Source organism: Nipponia nippon, unplaced genomic scaffold (assembly GCF_047370975.1).
Source record: "Nipponia nippon isolate SJK-2023a ecotype South Korea unplaced genomic scaffold, ASM4737097v1 scaffold_5, whole genome shotgun sequence".
Lineage (NCBI taxonomy): Eukaryota > Metazoa > Chordata > Aves > Pelecaniformes > Threskiornithidae > Nipponia > Nipponia nippon.
The window spans coordinates 64,813,944-64,830,613 of record NW_028262369.1 but is presented as its reverse complement, the minus strand read 5'-3'; the positions used below and the strand labels follow the sequence as shown (position 1 = coordinate 64,830,613).

Below are 16,670 nucleotides of genomic sequence, written 5' to 3'. Positions count from 1 at the left end.
ACACTTCTAAAACTGCTTTAATACCAACTTTATCCTGTCACTTTGTCAGTGTCACTTATGTCACAAGTCAAAACTTCTGCTGAAAGAATGACAAGAATTTGGCAACTCCTCTGTCATTTTATCTCAATAGACTAATGCCTTAAGGGACAGACTGCGCAAAAAATCAGAACAATGCAATTGGTGTTAGACCATGTATGAAAATTCAGGAGCATGAGAAGGTATTAAAAAGCTAAAAACAGCTCTTTCTCAATTCAGTATACTCATGTTTCCTATTTCTTACTAGAAATCGACTTTAAAAGAAATTAACCTTATTTCAAACTCTGTATTTATTTCTAATAATTAATTGCATTGAAAAATCTTTCCAGCTGAGTGGTTAAATGTGTATTCCCTGTTTTTTTTTCATAGTGAAGCTTTTGTCTTATGTTTCCAGATGTAAGTGCCAATGATTTCCTATCTCATTGAGAGGAAAATAGTCAATAATAGATGAAACCATGCCATTTTTAAGTATTTTCTTTAAAAGCAAAAATAAAAGATGGAACTAGAAAGCAAGGAGTAGTTCATCTTCTGTCAAAAATATAGATGCAAGAGAAGGAACATATGTATATATACACAATTTGGTTTTATATGAAATATGCATACAGTATATATGCATAATAGAGAACTTCTCTGTAAAGTACTATGGAAATCACAAAAGAAAATTGTCATAAGTTTCCTTTAAAATTCCAGCTGCTTTTTACTGAAAAGTGGAGACCTGGAAAGCTTTTACCAACCAAGATGTTTACTACTGCCATTACGATAGTTTCTTTTCACAGGTAATTTGCATGAAAACTTCTATGTGAAATGCCTTTCTCTTTAGGTACTTTAAGCCAAAATGTAGCAAATTGAAGTTCCATAGGGAATAAAGGACAAAACAAATGTGTTCTGTGTTCAGGTTTGTTAGAGTAACCTTATTGCTCCAAGAAGGATATATAAAAAAAAAAAAAGTAATTTCCTTTCTATTACGAAAATTCCCTCAATGTCAGTGCTTCATTTCACTTGAGAAGCACAGTATTGGTTTTTCACTGCTGCATCGTTAGCCCTCTAAACACATTAAAGTATTTTAAAAAAACTTACAATACAAATTTAAGCTTTCACTAGACGTACCTCATGATAGGTTACAAATTACTTTTTATTCTCTATATATTTTTCTGTATTTCCCAGATTTTTATCTCTTGTGGCAGAAAAAAGGTCACTATTTTTATTGAAATGTAGCAATAAAAAACAGAAGTTGAGACTGAGAAAAACTTATTATAAACCTTGTGAACCTTAATAAGCATGTTCCATTAAAAGAAAATAATCTAAACCCACAAAAATTTACATAAGAGTAAGAAATTTAAGACTGCAATTCCTTACTATGCAAAGAGTTAAATCTCAAGTGGTTTCAATGCTTTCCTATCAGCATCATTTATGGTTTTTACCTTACTGTTGTTTGGACAAAGTAATAGCAACTAGTAAAGCAGTAGTCTGTGTGCTTTTATAATTCTTCCTGGCAATAGAAGGATTAAAAATACATTTCAAGTTTTGTTTCGTTTTAATCTAATTAGTCTCAAATGTAGGATTAAATATCCACATTGCACAGACAGAAACAAGCACAACTAAACTGCAGAGCTTAACCAGTTACCGCCTGTCAGATGAGCTACTGTAACTGAGTATATGCATGCTTTTTGCTGGCCCCAAATGTGATAAGAGCAATGGTTTTTTTGTTGTTGTGGAAGTACCTCCATTGACCAAGTGTTCTTCCACTCTACCCTGTAAGCAAGCTAAGCCTGTACAGTTACAAACCTCTGCTCTCTCTTACAGGTGGCAATTTCCTATGCTGCCTTAGTGCAGTCATGTGTCCTAGTCTACTCGCACTGTTTCACTTTTTAAGACAGCTTTCGTCATATATGGTTTTGTTATGGAAAACAAAGTGGTTGAAAGAGCGGTAGATAAGCTCATAATTTCATAGTAAAGTTTATGAACACTTTTGCATTTTCTCATCCCTCTTCCTAATGTATTAATATACAAAGCATTTGTGTTTCACACTGACAGGTTTCTTACATGTTCTTTTGGGCTGAATAAGCACTACTATTTAGGTTTCTGTCAGCTACATGGAATCCTCTGTCAGAAAACTGCTTTTGACTTCTCATTCAGCAAAGTGATACTGATGCATGATTCTGCTAATGTCTTCATGGTCAATTAAATTCACATCTGAACGTCAGCCAGTGTCACTCACTTTTCTACATTGTTTATAGTTTGGAATATTTTGCACTTTGTTATGGCCAAAAACCTTCTAGGTCAGAGAAGATGGTGGAATAACATAAAAATCAGAAATTCAGGCTAAGAAAAACACTAAATATTGGCTTCTGAAAGCCATTGCTCACATTATTAGATATTACTGATCCTTTGAGTGTCCCTTACTGCAAAGTCAAGTGATTTGGCTTAAAGAACTTTTGTTGGTGGCTTTGTGTGGGAATTCTAACACAGTGCCCACACAGTGCTGTTTAATGTCTCCACTGAGACACTAAGCTTACTCCTAGTTTTGTATGATCTGTCAATACTTTTCTATTCCAGCACAAAGTTGGACAGTTTGTTTCACCTAAGCTGCTCTTTCACTCTGCTGCACTGTCAAATAGCACTTTAAGCAAACTTGTTTAACTTTGCACTAGGAGTCACAGAGGCACAGGCAGTTTAAAAGGTCGCCTTTTTCTGTCTTGCAGCATTTAGTTGCTACTGACAGCTGAGATGCAGTACTACATGTTCTACTAAGTTAAACGTTAAAGGAACAGGAGTCAGGAGGATCAAGGAAAAGCTCTGGGTTGGGGCCAACATCAGTCCAATCACTCACCACAGACTTAGATAAAACACGTATGTTACATGTGTGCCTGAGCTTAAGAGAATGCTATTCTACAAATAAAGAACAGTATGTAGGGTAGCAATTATCAAGATAATATTAACAAGATAAACGTATTAAATCTGTAAACAGAAAAAATATCCATTATCTTGTAAAAGGACCTTTTAATTTGTTTCTATGTATGCTTTTTTTTTCTTAGCCCAAGCTGCTACAGAAGTCACTGAGTTTTGGATAGGTAGAAAAATTCCTACTGAGGTCTATTACACAGGTGCATGAATGCTCAAGGGCTCGGTAACACTTTTACTGAACAACTTTTTCAACACAAGAAAGGAATTGACAGGGAGGCTTATTTTACTTAACAAGGATTAAGGAGATTTGATGTCTCTGATGGTGAATAGTCTAGATAGAAATGATTTATTTAGCTTATGTCATTCATTCTGAAATCAGAGAAATCCAGCCTGAGCCATATCAACTCAGACTTGCATTTTCCCATCATATTTGTCATTTAATTATGTAGATTTTTATTCAGCTTGTCAGCAACATTATCTACCTAAGCAAACTCCAAAGATCAGTATATACAGTCTAGTATGACTAAAACTAAAGCAAGTAGACCCTGGTACAACATGAAAGTATATGTCGTCTTCTGTGAGCAATAAAAGCATATTGTGACATGTCTCCCATCACCTTAGAGATGCAGGTTCTGTACTTTTATGATCTGATACTGATTTCTTTTTCCTTCAACTTTCTTCAAGTGTCTGCACCTAAGATCATATTTGGGAGCCTTGGAATTGTTAAAATATTAAGCCTGGGGGAGCTGGCACCTGGAAGAGAAACACTGCATGGAGTGTATCAGAAAAGCATTGGACAGGTCCCTGTTCAGAAACAGAATTATTTGGGGAAAAGTATAGAAGCACAGAGTTGCTTTCTTATAGGCTAACCAGTGATATGTAAGGAGTGCTGTGTCTCTTTTTCAGTTCTCTAGTCTTTGTCTTCTTTGCTATCATTCTTTATTTTGCAGTCTTTTTTTCCCCTCTCACTTCACTCTGCCAATCGCCTTTAACCTTTTCTAGTCTCTTTTATCATTGCTCTGGCAGTCTTGATCTCTCTAGCATAAATAAGCCCTCCTTATCCTAGCACCTGAAATCAGTGGAGTTCTTCAAATTAAGAAAAAGCATCATTTAGCTGGAAGACTGACATAGCAGAAAACAGGCAGAGTAAGTTCACTTAAATTGCAATAGAAGTAGGACAGGAAATTGTTATCTGACAATTATGAACTTGGGCACTTCATAGTAATATGGTACAAGGCTTCTTCAGTGCATTTTGCATAAGATAAAAGGATGATGGTTTTGATTATGTCAGCTTTTACTAACTTTGGGGAATTGGTTTGTTTTCTTCATATTTGAACTGGCAAATCAGTGGAGTAATGCAAGTGTTTGCTTTCAGGTCAGAGATGGGAAAGGCAAGGGAAGTTACCCATAAGGTCTTATTGGCTTAAGGGAACGTGTACCACCATTTAAAAAAACTTTGGTGCTGTGGTAGCTGTGCAAAGATATTTTTATTTATTCGAAAGCAGTTCTGCTTTTATCAGTATATGCCAGGAAGATTTGTAGCATTTGGGTCATCAAAGGCAAACTGATCACTTAAACATATGTAACAAAAAAAGGTGAGAGAACTAAGGTGTCTACGGTCTATTACAGGGGAATCTCAGGAAAGGTTTTGCAGGAGTTCTGTATAGCTGAGAAGTCTTCATTCCTACAGTCTACTTTTCACAGATTCAAAAAGGATCGATCTAGATAGAGCTCCTTGTGAGAATGTGATCTAGGTTTACACGTGGACAATTTAAAATTGCAAAGATGGGATATGGGATCCTATTTTTTCAGATTCTTTTATATGATCCCATCATACTTAACAGGAATCTTGCTGTAGCATATAATGGAACGCATTTGCAATTGCGATAAAATTTGTGTTAAATTCAAGTTTGTAGGTAATTTTGGTCTATGTTTCAGGACCTCCCAGCATTTTCTAGAAAAAAAGAAAAATGGGTAATATATAATTATGGCCATCTTACTCTCTCAGTTTGTGGAGGGTTTTTTTACGTTTCAGATGTGGATAGGCCTGTGTAGGCTGTACACAAAGAAGTTCTGATGTAGAATGAGATATTTTAATCCTTTGATACCAAGTCAGCTGATTGACAAATTTGGAACTACTTCCACAATCACAGTAACAAATCTAGAGGGAACATTGAAACTACTTAAATTGCAGTGAGACTTATAGAATATGTATGTTTTTTTTCCATTGAGTATGAAAATCTCTGCTGTCTGCATTTCATCTCATATTGGTCATTCCATATACTGAACAGGATTTCTATTCCAACTTCTAGAGCCTAGGCAAAGAAATCTATGCTACAGCTGTCCATAAATTGTTTTATTTGGACTCATATTGTTTTGGTTGCCAAGAATGGAATTTGCATTGGAAAAAAACAGAAGAGTACTGAAGAGAACTGCTTCTTTGGATGGGTTTATTTATGCTGATCCCTTAGGGAGGTTTCCTACTTTCTTAGCCAACTTCATTTTCTTAGAGGTCTATGCACTGACCCTATTCTGTCTTGACTCTGGTTTAGAACTTCAGTGAGCTTTCCCCCAGGTTTATATTGTCTTTGCTTTGCTGACATAGAGTAATCCCATATGTAGTCTAATCTAAGTGTCTCATGTGTAGTCTAAATCGAGGGTTCTTTGATCCCTGTTAGTTTTCAAAAATCTAATCATTTTTCACATAAAATAGTTTCAAAACAAGTGTTGTGGTGTTTTAGAGATTAAGAACATGGACAAGGCAAGGCTTATCTTTTCCAGAATATGATTGTTTGTATGGAGCTATGATTCTCTGAGCACTCTGCAAAAGCAATTTGGAAAGAAAAGTATCTGAGCAGTATATGTTTACTAGCTTACTGCTTGCTTAGGGACTCCTAGGAAAATTCCTTTCACAGAAAGACATATTACTTGAGTGAATGTAACCTTTTAGTATTTGTCTGCCCAAGAGAATGTCTATTGTAAATCAAGGCTAAACAATGTAATTTTTCTTTATTGTCAATAGATACCTTCTCATCCTTTTTTTTATTTTTTATGTTAAGGAAATACTTTAGAAGGCTTGAAGTAAAAAAGCTGCTCTTTGCATGTCATGAGCACAAAGTTTTAGTCCGAAAGAAATTTTGAAGGCAAAAGCAACTCAGTCTAGGCATTAGTAGATTAGGTTTGTTGTGGGTTTTTTTTTTTTTCTCCAAAGAAAGTTTAATAGTTTGCGACCTGAAATTAGGTCATAATTTTTGAGATTTTGAAGTTCCCTACTTTGCTTTACAAAGAAACTTAAGTCTTTTTAAGTTGTTGGCTGAGACATGTCTAGATTAATTGTCTCAAAATAAACTGATTAAATACAATGAAAAACCTGTGATCCATGGTTCTATTTGACTTGAACCTGTGTATTGTAAACTTCAGGAAATGGCTCTAGCTTTTTTGTGGGTCTGTTTTATTTTGTGGTATATGATGTCTGACCAAAAGATTCTAGTCTGGCCTGAAAAAGTCTTTCCCTTTTTCCTTATGTTCTGAAAATTATTTGATTCAATGAATCAGTATTTTGTGAAATAGAGTCAGAGAATTCCCAGGAAACTTTATTTTTTTATCATCCTGAGAATTTTTGTGGGAGATTCCATTGTGGGTGTGCTGAATTTGTAGACTGAGGCAACAAGCAAGAAGGTGACATTGAGGGTTAAATGAGAGAGTGGCTTAATGTGAGGGACAGCTGGAAAAAGGTGGATGAGTCTGAGGGAATAGCCAGTTGTGAGCTTTGCCACAAGCAGTGGGAGGAAAAGCATCTAGCTAAACAATAAAAGTCTAATAATGAAAGATATTTGCGTACTAAACTTCTGTACTGCGCTGTAAAGATGTAAAATGCTGTGTAATTGCTATGATTTATTAATGCATCATATACTTTTGAAATAGCTGTAGTATTTTCTAATAACAACCAATAAATTTATAAATACATTGTTGGCAAAGCTGTTTTAGTCAACCAACAGCTTCTAAATTTGTATAATTTTGACACATTATTTTAGCATGCACTTTGAGTTTTCTGCATATAAAAAGCTCCTAATTTCTTTTAAATGGGACCCTAAGGAATTCAAGCCCAGGAACAAGATTATTTAATGGCTTACTGAGTTGCTAACACACACTGTTTTATAGCTACTTGATTGTAGTACATGATTTGCCTTCTCCTTTATAGGATCGCTTACAGTTCTTTTGTGGAACTCAAGATTTAACCACCAGAGCTATGAACAGGGTATCTTCTCCCAAGGAACTGTAACATCAGAAAATGGAAGTTCTTCAAGCAGGATAAAATGTTTAGTCTGCATAGACTAACTGGACTTGGTTTACACAGTTTTCTCCATTGAAACTAATGGACTTGAAATCTGCTTTCCTTTTCTCAAGCCCAGCAGGTTTAGCTTGGCATCGCATGCTGCTGGGGCAGCTGGAGAGTTTGCTCTGAATTCTCCAACCACTTCATGGCAAATTTGCTCTAATCAAAACTTTGGTCACAGCACAGAGAAAAGAGCCAACTCTTCAGTATCTTGTTTACTAGTGTGTTAAACTTAAATAGAAGTAAATTTAATAACAAAATATTTTGAAGCGAAGAAATTGAAACGAAATAATATTTCTATTTTCAACACTAGCAGTATTGACATAAGCCTGACGAATGCATTTGCCAGGTGTTTCTGGTAACTTTTTTTTTCATATTTATTTTTGGTAACTCTGGCAACTCATTTTTGTAACATTTTAAATCTTGGTTTTCCTCTGTAATGTTTAATGGAAAATGTGGCCTTGTATTTCTAATTTTAAGCTCATTGCTAACTCATCCTGCGGTAGAGCAGAACTCTCTCTTCCCTGACAGATCTCCTCTTGTAGCATAATTTATACACACTTTTATTTTCTCTTTAAAAATGGACTGATGTTGACTAACGAGGATTTACAAATCAATTCTTTGGTCTGTGTTTTATGTTTTTTCTGGGGAGAAGGGATGGCAGTGAGTGAACAAAAGCTTAAATACTATCTCATGTTGGATGGTTGGTTTTAAAGGGACCTTAACCTAGAGATTTAAATGGAAGCACATTATCTGTAGCTTTAGAAGGTGTATTGGAATTGAGGTTTGACTCTTAGCTTAACAATACATAATAGCCTTATCACAGTTGAATTCCGGAAAAAAATCCAGAAGCCTGTGTGTCTCTTTTTAAATGTTCTAAATTATGAGCCCTATTTCTTTTTACATAAAGGTTGAAATGGGAAAAGAATTCAGTATAGATGGAAAACTAAATTTTGACCATAAATAAAGATGATTTTTTTTTTGTTCATCCCTCTGTTCAAGACACTGAATATTCAACTATATCTGCTACATGATGCTTTGATTGCTTAGTTTGAAAATAGGTTCAAAAGGATGTTGGGGAGAATGGGATGTGAAATGTATTCCTAATTATTTCTGAAATGCAAAAAGTAGAAATGATTAGAAAATTCAGCCTAACTTGCCAGCTAGCATGTTAGAGGACAGCAACAATGCTAAGAAATATTCAAAGTACACATTCTCTTGTTTGAATTTGTATTTTGTTAATTCTCAAGCTGGTTCACAGAACTGAGAATGATCTTGGGTTGATAGGCATGGCAGATGTAGGGAGATCTATTCAGCAGCTGTATGCTATTATAAGTTGATAATTCTAGGCAGATTAGTCTAAAGGAACAAGAGGGCTGTGAAGTGCTAATTACACTTAAGGACACCTGCTCACACTCTCAAATAACTTCAATATGTTCCCATTTATGCAATGACTCCATTTCTGTCATTTCAGTTGCTACTATGCAAGTGTAGCAACATAGTGTCAGATAATGTTTGATTGCTATTTAATGCAATCTGACATGATGTCATCTGACATGATCACCTTTGGGCAAATGAGAATTTTCACTGTTGCTCTTAGCTTCAAAATAAAAATTCATCCTGTGTATGTGCTGTACCTGCCAAGTTCCCTCTTTAATCTGAGTTAATAGTCCCTTCATATATAGCACACTAACCATTCCCTTTCAGGGGCATTGAAGATATAGCCAAAAGTTAATGCATCTAAATTACATAATGACAATTGTTTGGTGTACAAAAATGACCTTACTGAAATGGGATGAGCAAAAAGCCTACTTTATGTAGTACGCTCCACCCCAGTTGCTTGCATACTGCCCAATGGAGGGCACGGCTCCTCAGGATGGGGTCCAAAGAGGCCAGTTATCTGACCAGCGGAGGCTTCTTGGAGCTACATAGGCAAGGATACAGAGGAGTTTGCCCCTCTGAGATTTCAGCTCTTCTCCAGTGTCAAGCAAATAGCTTCCACCTCCTGCAAGATTTCCTTACTTGAAGGCTGATATCCTTTCTTCCAAATAAGGAGTTCTTGAACTCTTTGCTTTTCAAAAAGATGGTGTTGGAGGAAGAGCAGTACATTCAGGATTAAAGCACTGTTCCAGAGCAGAGGAGACCTGGCTCCTATACCTGCTAGTGGTGTTCAAACCAACACCTCCTGGCATCTGGGGAGACTAAGCATAAAGGTTTGAGCATTCTGCCTCGATGCTGAGCTGGGATAAAGAACGTGCCATTTGCTTTCTTTATGCATTTATATCTTAGGAATATTTCTCTCCTATATATTACTTTATAAATCACTTAAAAATAGGCTGAAGATAGCTTGAAGGCACTTAGCAGAGCCTTAGCTTCATAGTAAATTACTTTGAAGAAAAGAGATGAGATTGCAGATGATTTTAATAAACGTTAGTGAGGGGACAGCATTGTGACAGAAGGGCTTTCAAGCTTTTGAGAAAACTGCTTCCCTACAGAAATGTTGCTCTAGGATTCCTGATGATTTTCTGCACTGTGCAGGCAGTTTTCTGGGGCTGAATACCTTTCCTGCCCCACTTAGTGTAAGCAAAAGCTTTCCTTAGTCACAATTATCATGTTCAGATCACAGTGTGATGATACTTGGAGCCTCGGGTACACTTGACTATTGCATATATTTTCACTGATGAATTGGTGGAGAAACTGGTCAGCTTGCAGGTAGGTGGTCTCCAAACACTGTCACTAGGATGGATTTGTCTATGAGGAAAAGAAACAGTATACAGAGATTTCTTTGGAGTATTTTGATACTATTTTTTCAGCAGTCCTTCAACTGTTTTATATATTTCAGCACCAAGAACATTTAGCTTGTGGCTTTGTGGGCAGAAGGCTCTGTGGCTCTTGTTTGTACAATGCCTTGTGAAATGGTACAATGGTGGTTATAAAATGATAAAAAGCAATAGCCATTTTGGAGCCTCAGACTCACTTTATAAATGGAACTGTGAATAATTAGAGCTTTATAAATGGTTTCTCAAGAAAAACAATTGTCAAAAGAATAAATGCAGGGAAGAGCAGTAGAATATTCAAGTACACGTTTTTTATTTCTTTAGAAGTTATGATTAATAGAGTTAGCCCACAGAATCTTTTATATCTGTTCCTGGCCTGCAAAAAGCACAAGGCATCAGCGTTGTCTAAAGCCATTTGAATTATAAGAACTGAACTTTGCATTTTACAAGACAAATGAGCTTTACTTTTTAAATTGCTTTCCATCTGATCTTGTTCTTGTGTTTAGCCACTGACTGCAGTGTCAGGGAAACTGTATATAGTGTTTGCTTCTAGAGTGACACAATGAATTTAGCAGAATTACGTAGAAATTTGATTGGGTATTTCCGTATTAATCACAAACTTACAACTCCTGGTGTTTTTCTCCACTTTTTTCTGAGTGGTTCCCATTGACACTAGCCAGAAAGTTGAGTTTCAATTGCTTTTTTTTTCCCTTAATGATTTTCTATTGATAGATAAAAATGAAAGAACCATCTTTTTAACTTTTTTTTTTTTTAATTTCTAGCTATTCCACAATGGTGCAAGGGATTTGATTTAAACTCTGAAAAAGGTGACATTAGGCTAATAATTTCTGTGTTCAACCATGAAGTATAGTCTAGAGAAAGTCAATATACAGTATAAGCTCGCACACAAGCTGAGTAGGAACTTATTTCTCTTCATTAAAATCAAGATACTGTGTTTATAGTCTTACATGTGATTCAGAGACTGAACTTCCTGATGAAATCACTGGGATTTGGCAAGTATTGCAATTTCTTATCCAGCTTTTTAATATTCAGAGCTGTATCGAAGTAATTAAAAATAAATATGTATCTGAGGCTCAAGTGCTGGTATGAATACCTGAGTGCATGCGCCCATTCAAAGTGAAAAACAGGTCATTAAAAAACATTCTTCACACCAAATTGTTATTTATCTTGTACTAGTGTCAGTTTCGTAAATCTTATTATTTCTATAAACTTCAATAAGAACGTGGAGCATTCTGCTACCAGTATGTACTCATCACTGGCTTTATACACAGATGTTTTGCTCATCACTCAAAAGAAAAACAATTCCAATAACTGGTAGCCCTTTATTCTCAGCTCCAGAAAACCTAAAATATTGTAAGCTGGATACCTGATTGATTTCTGTCTATAGTTTGTTGATTTTTGTAAAATAAATATGCCCTTTGGGAAACGTGCTGTTTGCTTAATGCATTTAGAAACAATTATGAATTGCAGCTTATTTTCCTACAAGAAATAAACTTCTCTAAGTGAGTTCAGGTTAGAGTGGTCCTACACTTAGCAATTTCCAGTTTAAAGAGTTTACAGAAATCTTTTCTCAGTTTTGGTTTCCAAGCATTGCCTCTTTATATCGTTCCCTCAAAGCCCATGTGAGTTATGAATCCTGAAAAGAAAATGAATTATTAGAAATGGGTAAAAAAACATAATTTCCACTCCCAAATTCATAAATTCTGTTCCTCCCCATCTTCCTCCAGGACCAGTTCTCTCATAGGCTTGATTTTCTGTTTTCGTTTTGGCTGATTTATTCCTTGTGCTCTAGTTCGTGGGGTTTGCTGACCAAACTGACCCCCAAACTGTTCTGGATGACTTTGCCCAACTTGAACAAAAATGCTGGACCTGATTACCTCAAACAAAGGTCAGCATTTCTCCTTAGTTGACAGAGAGCCCACAAGGCTGAGCAGGCAAGTCCTGTGGCTGTGCAAACACAAACAGGAAAAGAGGCTGTGAAAGTCAAGAGAGAGAAGAAGAGTTGAGCCTCTGTCGTCTTCTACGTCAACGAAAACCAAATCAGTTACTGTCTTTGGTACTGCCCTACTGGTCACATCTCTTGTTCCCTTTACACCAGGATTTCCCACAATTTCCAAAAGTCCAAATCTTGGTTTACCTGTCTTCCTGCAGTATTTAGAGTCAAGACACCACTCTTCTTAGCACAGCAGAATCAGAACCGGGTGTAATTTCTGGCTACAACAATACGTACTTAGTCCCCTGACCTAGGAAAAAAAAATCTAGAAAATCACCAGCAGGTAAAAGAAGTCGGCAACTCCTGGCTCAGAGAGACATCCACAACTGAGAAACTGCAACACTTCACTCTCCAACCCCTTGCCCTAGTCCATGGGAGCTGTGCCACTCCTTTCAGTTTTTTCTACTTTTTATTTACATTTTTCCTACCTTTTTTTTTTTTTTCCCTAATCCTTTGCAATGCCATTTGAATTCTTCTCTAGTCCCTAAGGGTTTTTGAGACACAGTTTGAAAAATACTGCTTACCCCAACTGTTTGGCACTGTGGGAACAGAGTGTTTACCCTGGGGCTAGCTGTGTTCATCTGTCACGGACCTCTGAGATCATGAAACTGAAAATGTCCTTGAACAGACTGTATGTAGGGGAACACCCACATCAAGAACAGGAAAGAAATCTGGAGAAAAAAAATCCATTTATCCTGGTGGTCACTGTTGTTTACATCAAAGGAAAGGGAAGACCAATATTTGCTAAGGACACAAGCTCACAAATGTTGTCTCATGTGAATGGCAAACCAGTTTCTTGATTCAATTCTTTCTCCACATACTAGGCTATATTTATGGTATTTCTACTTTTCTTGACCCTTTCCACAACAGTAGGTTCTCTAAAGCCTTCTGTCTTCTTATTTTCTTCCTCTGAATAAAATAGAAATTGATTTAATTTCCAGCATCTCCAGGCATTCCCAGGGCTGACTTTGCATTAACAAGACAGATGTATTATACAGAGGGAACTTTGGAATGAATACAGATGCATGAAACACTTCCTGTAATGTAGGGTCCCTTTATGCCTGGAACAGTCATCTTTTTTTTTCCAGCCAAACTAATGTTCCTTTAAAATTCTGAAATATTCAGTTAAATAGTCTAATTCTCTCTAGTTTCTGTCTCGGCCTGGGTTCAAAACAGAAATGTCATTGGACTGGCTTTTGTCAAGATACTTAACATTCCAATTTAGTGGACTTATGAAACTTGATAAGATCCGTGTGTTTTAATGGGTATCTAAATTAAACCTTAATGCACTATCCTCTAAGTTATGGAAAAAAGTCCTGAAAAAGTTTGTAAGACTCGGAAAATCATGACCGATATTTTTGTGACTTTTAATTATTCAAGAAGTCTCAGTCTTCCCCCGGGAAAAAAAAAAAAAAAAAAAGATAAACATTTCCCTTTTTGGTATATTCTTCTTCATGTTGATCATGCACGCACAACTCTTATAAAAATTGTATAAGTGAAATCTCCAGTATTGAGTATCCAACATTTCTCTGATTAACTAACATGCATGAATCTGCGAGCTGTTTAACAGTGTCTGTTTTATGCTGAATGTGTGTTCTAAGAGTTTCCTTTTTGGCGTCTTGCTCTTTGGACCAGATAACAGTTTCTTTGTTCTCCCTGTAAAACAGTCTTACTTGTACAGCACATGTGTAAGTCATCCTGTAACATGTATTTTAAATTTTTCATTACATAGCATTCTTAAATCAGATAGGTAAGACGTCAGTAGATTAATTTTCTTTTTTTTTTTTTTAAGTAGGAATTGCTGTGCTTCATAGTCCCTTTGATTTGGAGAATATTAGAAATTGTTACTGATTCTTTTTCTGACATATCCGAAGCATTGATTTTGGGAGGAGCTCTCTCTTAAGCTAGCCGTACAATATTGCCCCATTTCTTGAAAATGGTGAAGGTGTTTTGGTATATTCTACTCTGTCATGAGGAAAATTAAATGCAGTTGCCCACTTTGAGGCTTAAGAAATATTACAAGTGAGGTTTGACATGTACAGTGGCAGATGTATTTAGGGATAGTACTCAAAACGGATGTACTTTCAAATAAAAGGAAACCTATGATTTTATCAAGAGTTGGATAAAACTCCACTGGAGTCAACAAAATTTTTCTATACAACTCATTGGGACAGCAAGGTCAGGCCTTCACAGAAGCGTTTCAATTTCTTGGATGCCAAGGAAAGCTCAGAGGGACCTTGTTCTGCTCAGTTAGACTTAATGGGTAATGATTAGCTGTTTTGGTTTGCAGCCAGATGTTTGCAGAGGGCATGTATTACAGAAATTTATTGTTGTAGCGGGATATAAAAGTTGCTACGTAGCACATGATCCATTCCATGATATCAGTGCTTTCCACAATATGCATAGATACAATTGATGCTTTTCTATAGGTCTGGTGTTTGTGATGTGGTAGGTTAGAGACTGAATATGTCTTTACTTCTGGCCTTGCAGAATATGCCCACAAAAAAAGCGAGGGAAACGAGAAGGTCAGAGCCCTGGGGAATCCTCTGTAGAAGAGTTGCTGAGAAGCTGTTTTGTTAGCTAGGTGAGAGAAAGCAATGGAGCAGCAACTGCTATAAAATAAAGCAAAAGCACTGGAGATTATAGTACTGAAATCCTTCACTACTGCTTGAAAGCATCTGTACATACTTAATACTCATGACAGCAAATACTTGCAAGGATAGCTTCATCTGAAAAGAAAATTTGATATCAGTATGGATAATTTAAACTGAGATCAGTTCTGACATCAATTGGTCTTGGTTTTCCTCACTCTGTACAAGTAGGTGTTCTTTTTTTCTATCGTGGAAAAGTGAAACGCTGGTTTGGGGGATTCAGTTAATGCTGGCACTAAAAGCTTACCATATGGCAAATCTGTCCCCTGAATCACAGTTTACGTTCCATGCTACAGTACTTTCACAATAGGTATTTTAAAAATTCAGTATTATGCTGTCATTTGTCCTGAACTGCATTTTATTGTATTGTCATGGTAGTTTAAAAGAAGACCTGTGCTGTGGATGTGTGTTATAATTAATGAAAAGTATAATTAATTTTTCAGCAGCACAGTAGTGAGAATCCTTCCACAAGTACAAAGCGGTCTCAAGCCTTGCTCGTTTCAGTACTAGTTAATGGTACTAGTTTTTCCGTACTAAACCTAATGACTAATAAGCAGCAAGGAATATGGAGACTTTTATAAATAAGTGGATCTAAGCCATCTGGTTCCTCAGCCTTGGAAGAAAATGAGCATAGAAGACTCCTGAAAATTACTTATCCTTGAAGAACAGATTTTTCACAGGAGGCAGGGAGCTTTCATGCTCGAGAGGCATGAAAGAGAGTTTAGAGGTTTTATTATGAAAAATCTTGCAATAAATAAGGCTCCTATGTATACTAAATTATTTCAAAACTGTTTACACATAAGTAAATCTCTTGTGGATGCACCATTTGTCTCAAATCTCCTTGATGGAAATCTTGATATCTTGAGGCCTAAACTCCTACTGTTGTGCTGCAGCCTTATCATTCACAGGGAAGTCTAATGGTGACCAAAACTCAACCTTCTATTTAAAGAAGCCAACATGCAGTTAACACAAGGTAGAAGACGACAGAACCTTTATACAGCAGAGCAACTTGCTCTTCATCAGTAACATGCAGAGAAATGTTCACTATAGTATGTTTCCTTAATTTAACAGAATAGTTTTCCAAGACATTAGAGTGCTTTATTTTGACCATAAAGCTCAGTATCTGTATCTTAAAATGGTCAATCTATGATTTTTTTTTTTTTTGATTTTTATATCACTTGGTTCCCATTGTTTCTGAAGTACATTGTTCCTTATGGGTATTTTTTTTCCTGAACATCACTATTGGATATAATACTTAGACACAAGAATATCTAAATTAAGCAAAGTAGGTTTTGAGATATTTATGGCTTTATGCATCCCTCTGAAATTAGGAATATATACTTAGAAAGTCTGTGCTAGGTTTGAAATGAAATATCAAAACTTGAGAGAAACTAGGAACAGCTACTTTATGTAAAAACGAGAAATTCCAGGAAAAAGCTTAAATGATTGGGTTCCAGATCATATCAAGACAGATGTCAAATACGGCAATTAATCAAAACCAAAAAAATCAGTAAAGCGCATATATAGATAGAACTTAAATCACAGTGGGTGATCATATTTGCTCTCTGCCAGTTAGAAAGCTGTTTTCTTCTATACCTTCTTGTTTGCAAAAACAATATTCTCTCTTCATTCAAATACTTTAGCTGAACACAATATTTCTGTAAAGTCTTGGACAATGAAACTAGATGGTTTATGTAAACTGGCAAGGGAGGAAAGAGGGGGGAGTTGGAATTTACTTCCTTAAACTATGTTCAGGTTTGAGTCCTGGGCTGGTGATGTTATGACTTTGCCTTATATCATAGTCTTTGATTATGCTATCAGTAATCAGAAACAAAACATAACTTTAGAATAAGCTACACTTTACAAATCATTATACTCTGTAAGGAGAAGAAAGCCCAAAGCATAATCTGCTGTTATTCAATGTTTTTCAATTAAACTTCTACTTACAGGGT

At 36.0% G+C, this 16,670-nt stretch overlaps 1 long non-coding RNA gene across 1 annotated transcript in view; it reads left to right on the top strand.

Annotated features, from left to right (window-relative positions):
- LOC148052293 (uncharacterized) overlaps nt 1-16,670 on the top strand; it is a 173,796-nt gene that overhangs the window by 117,367 nt on the left and 39,759 nt on the right. The gene's annotated exons all lie outside the window — the stretch shown is intronic.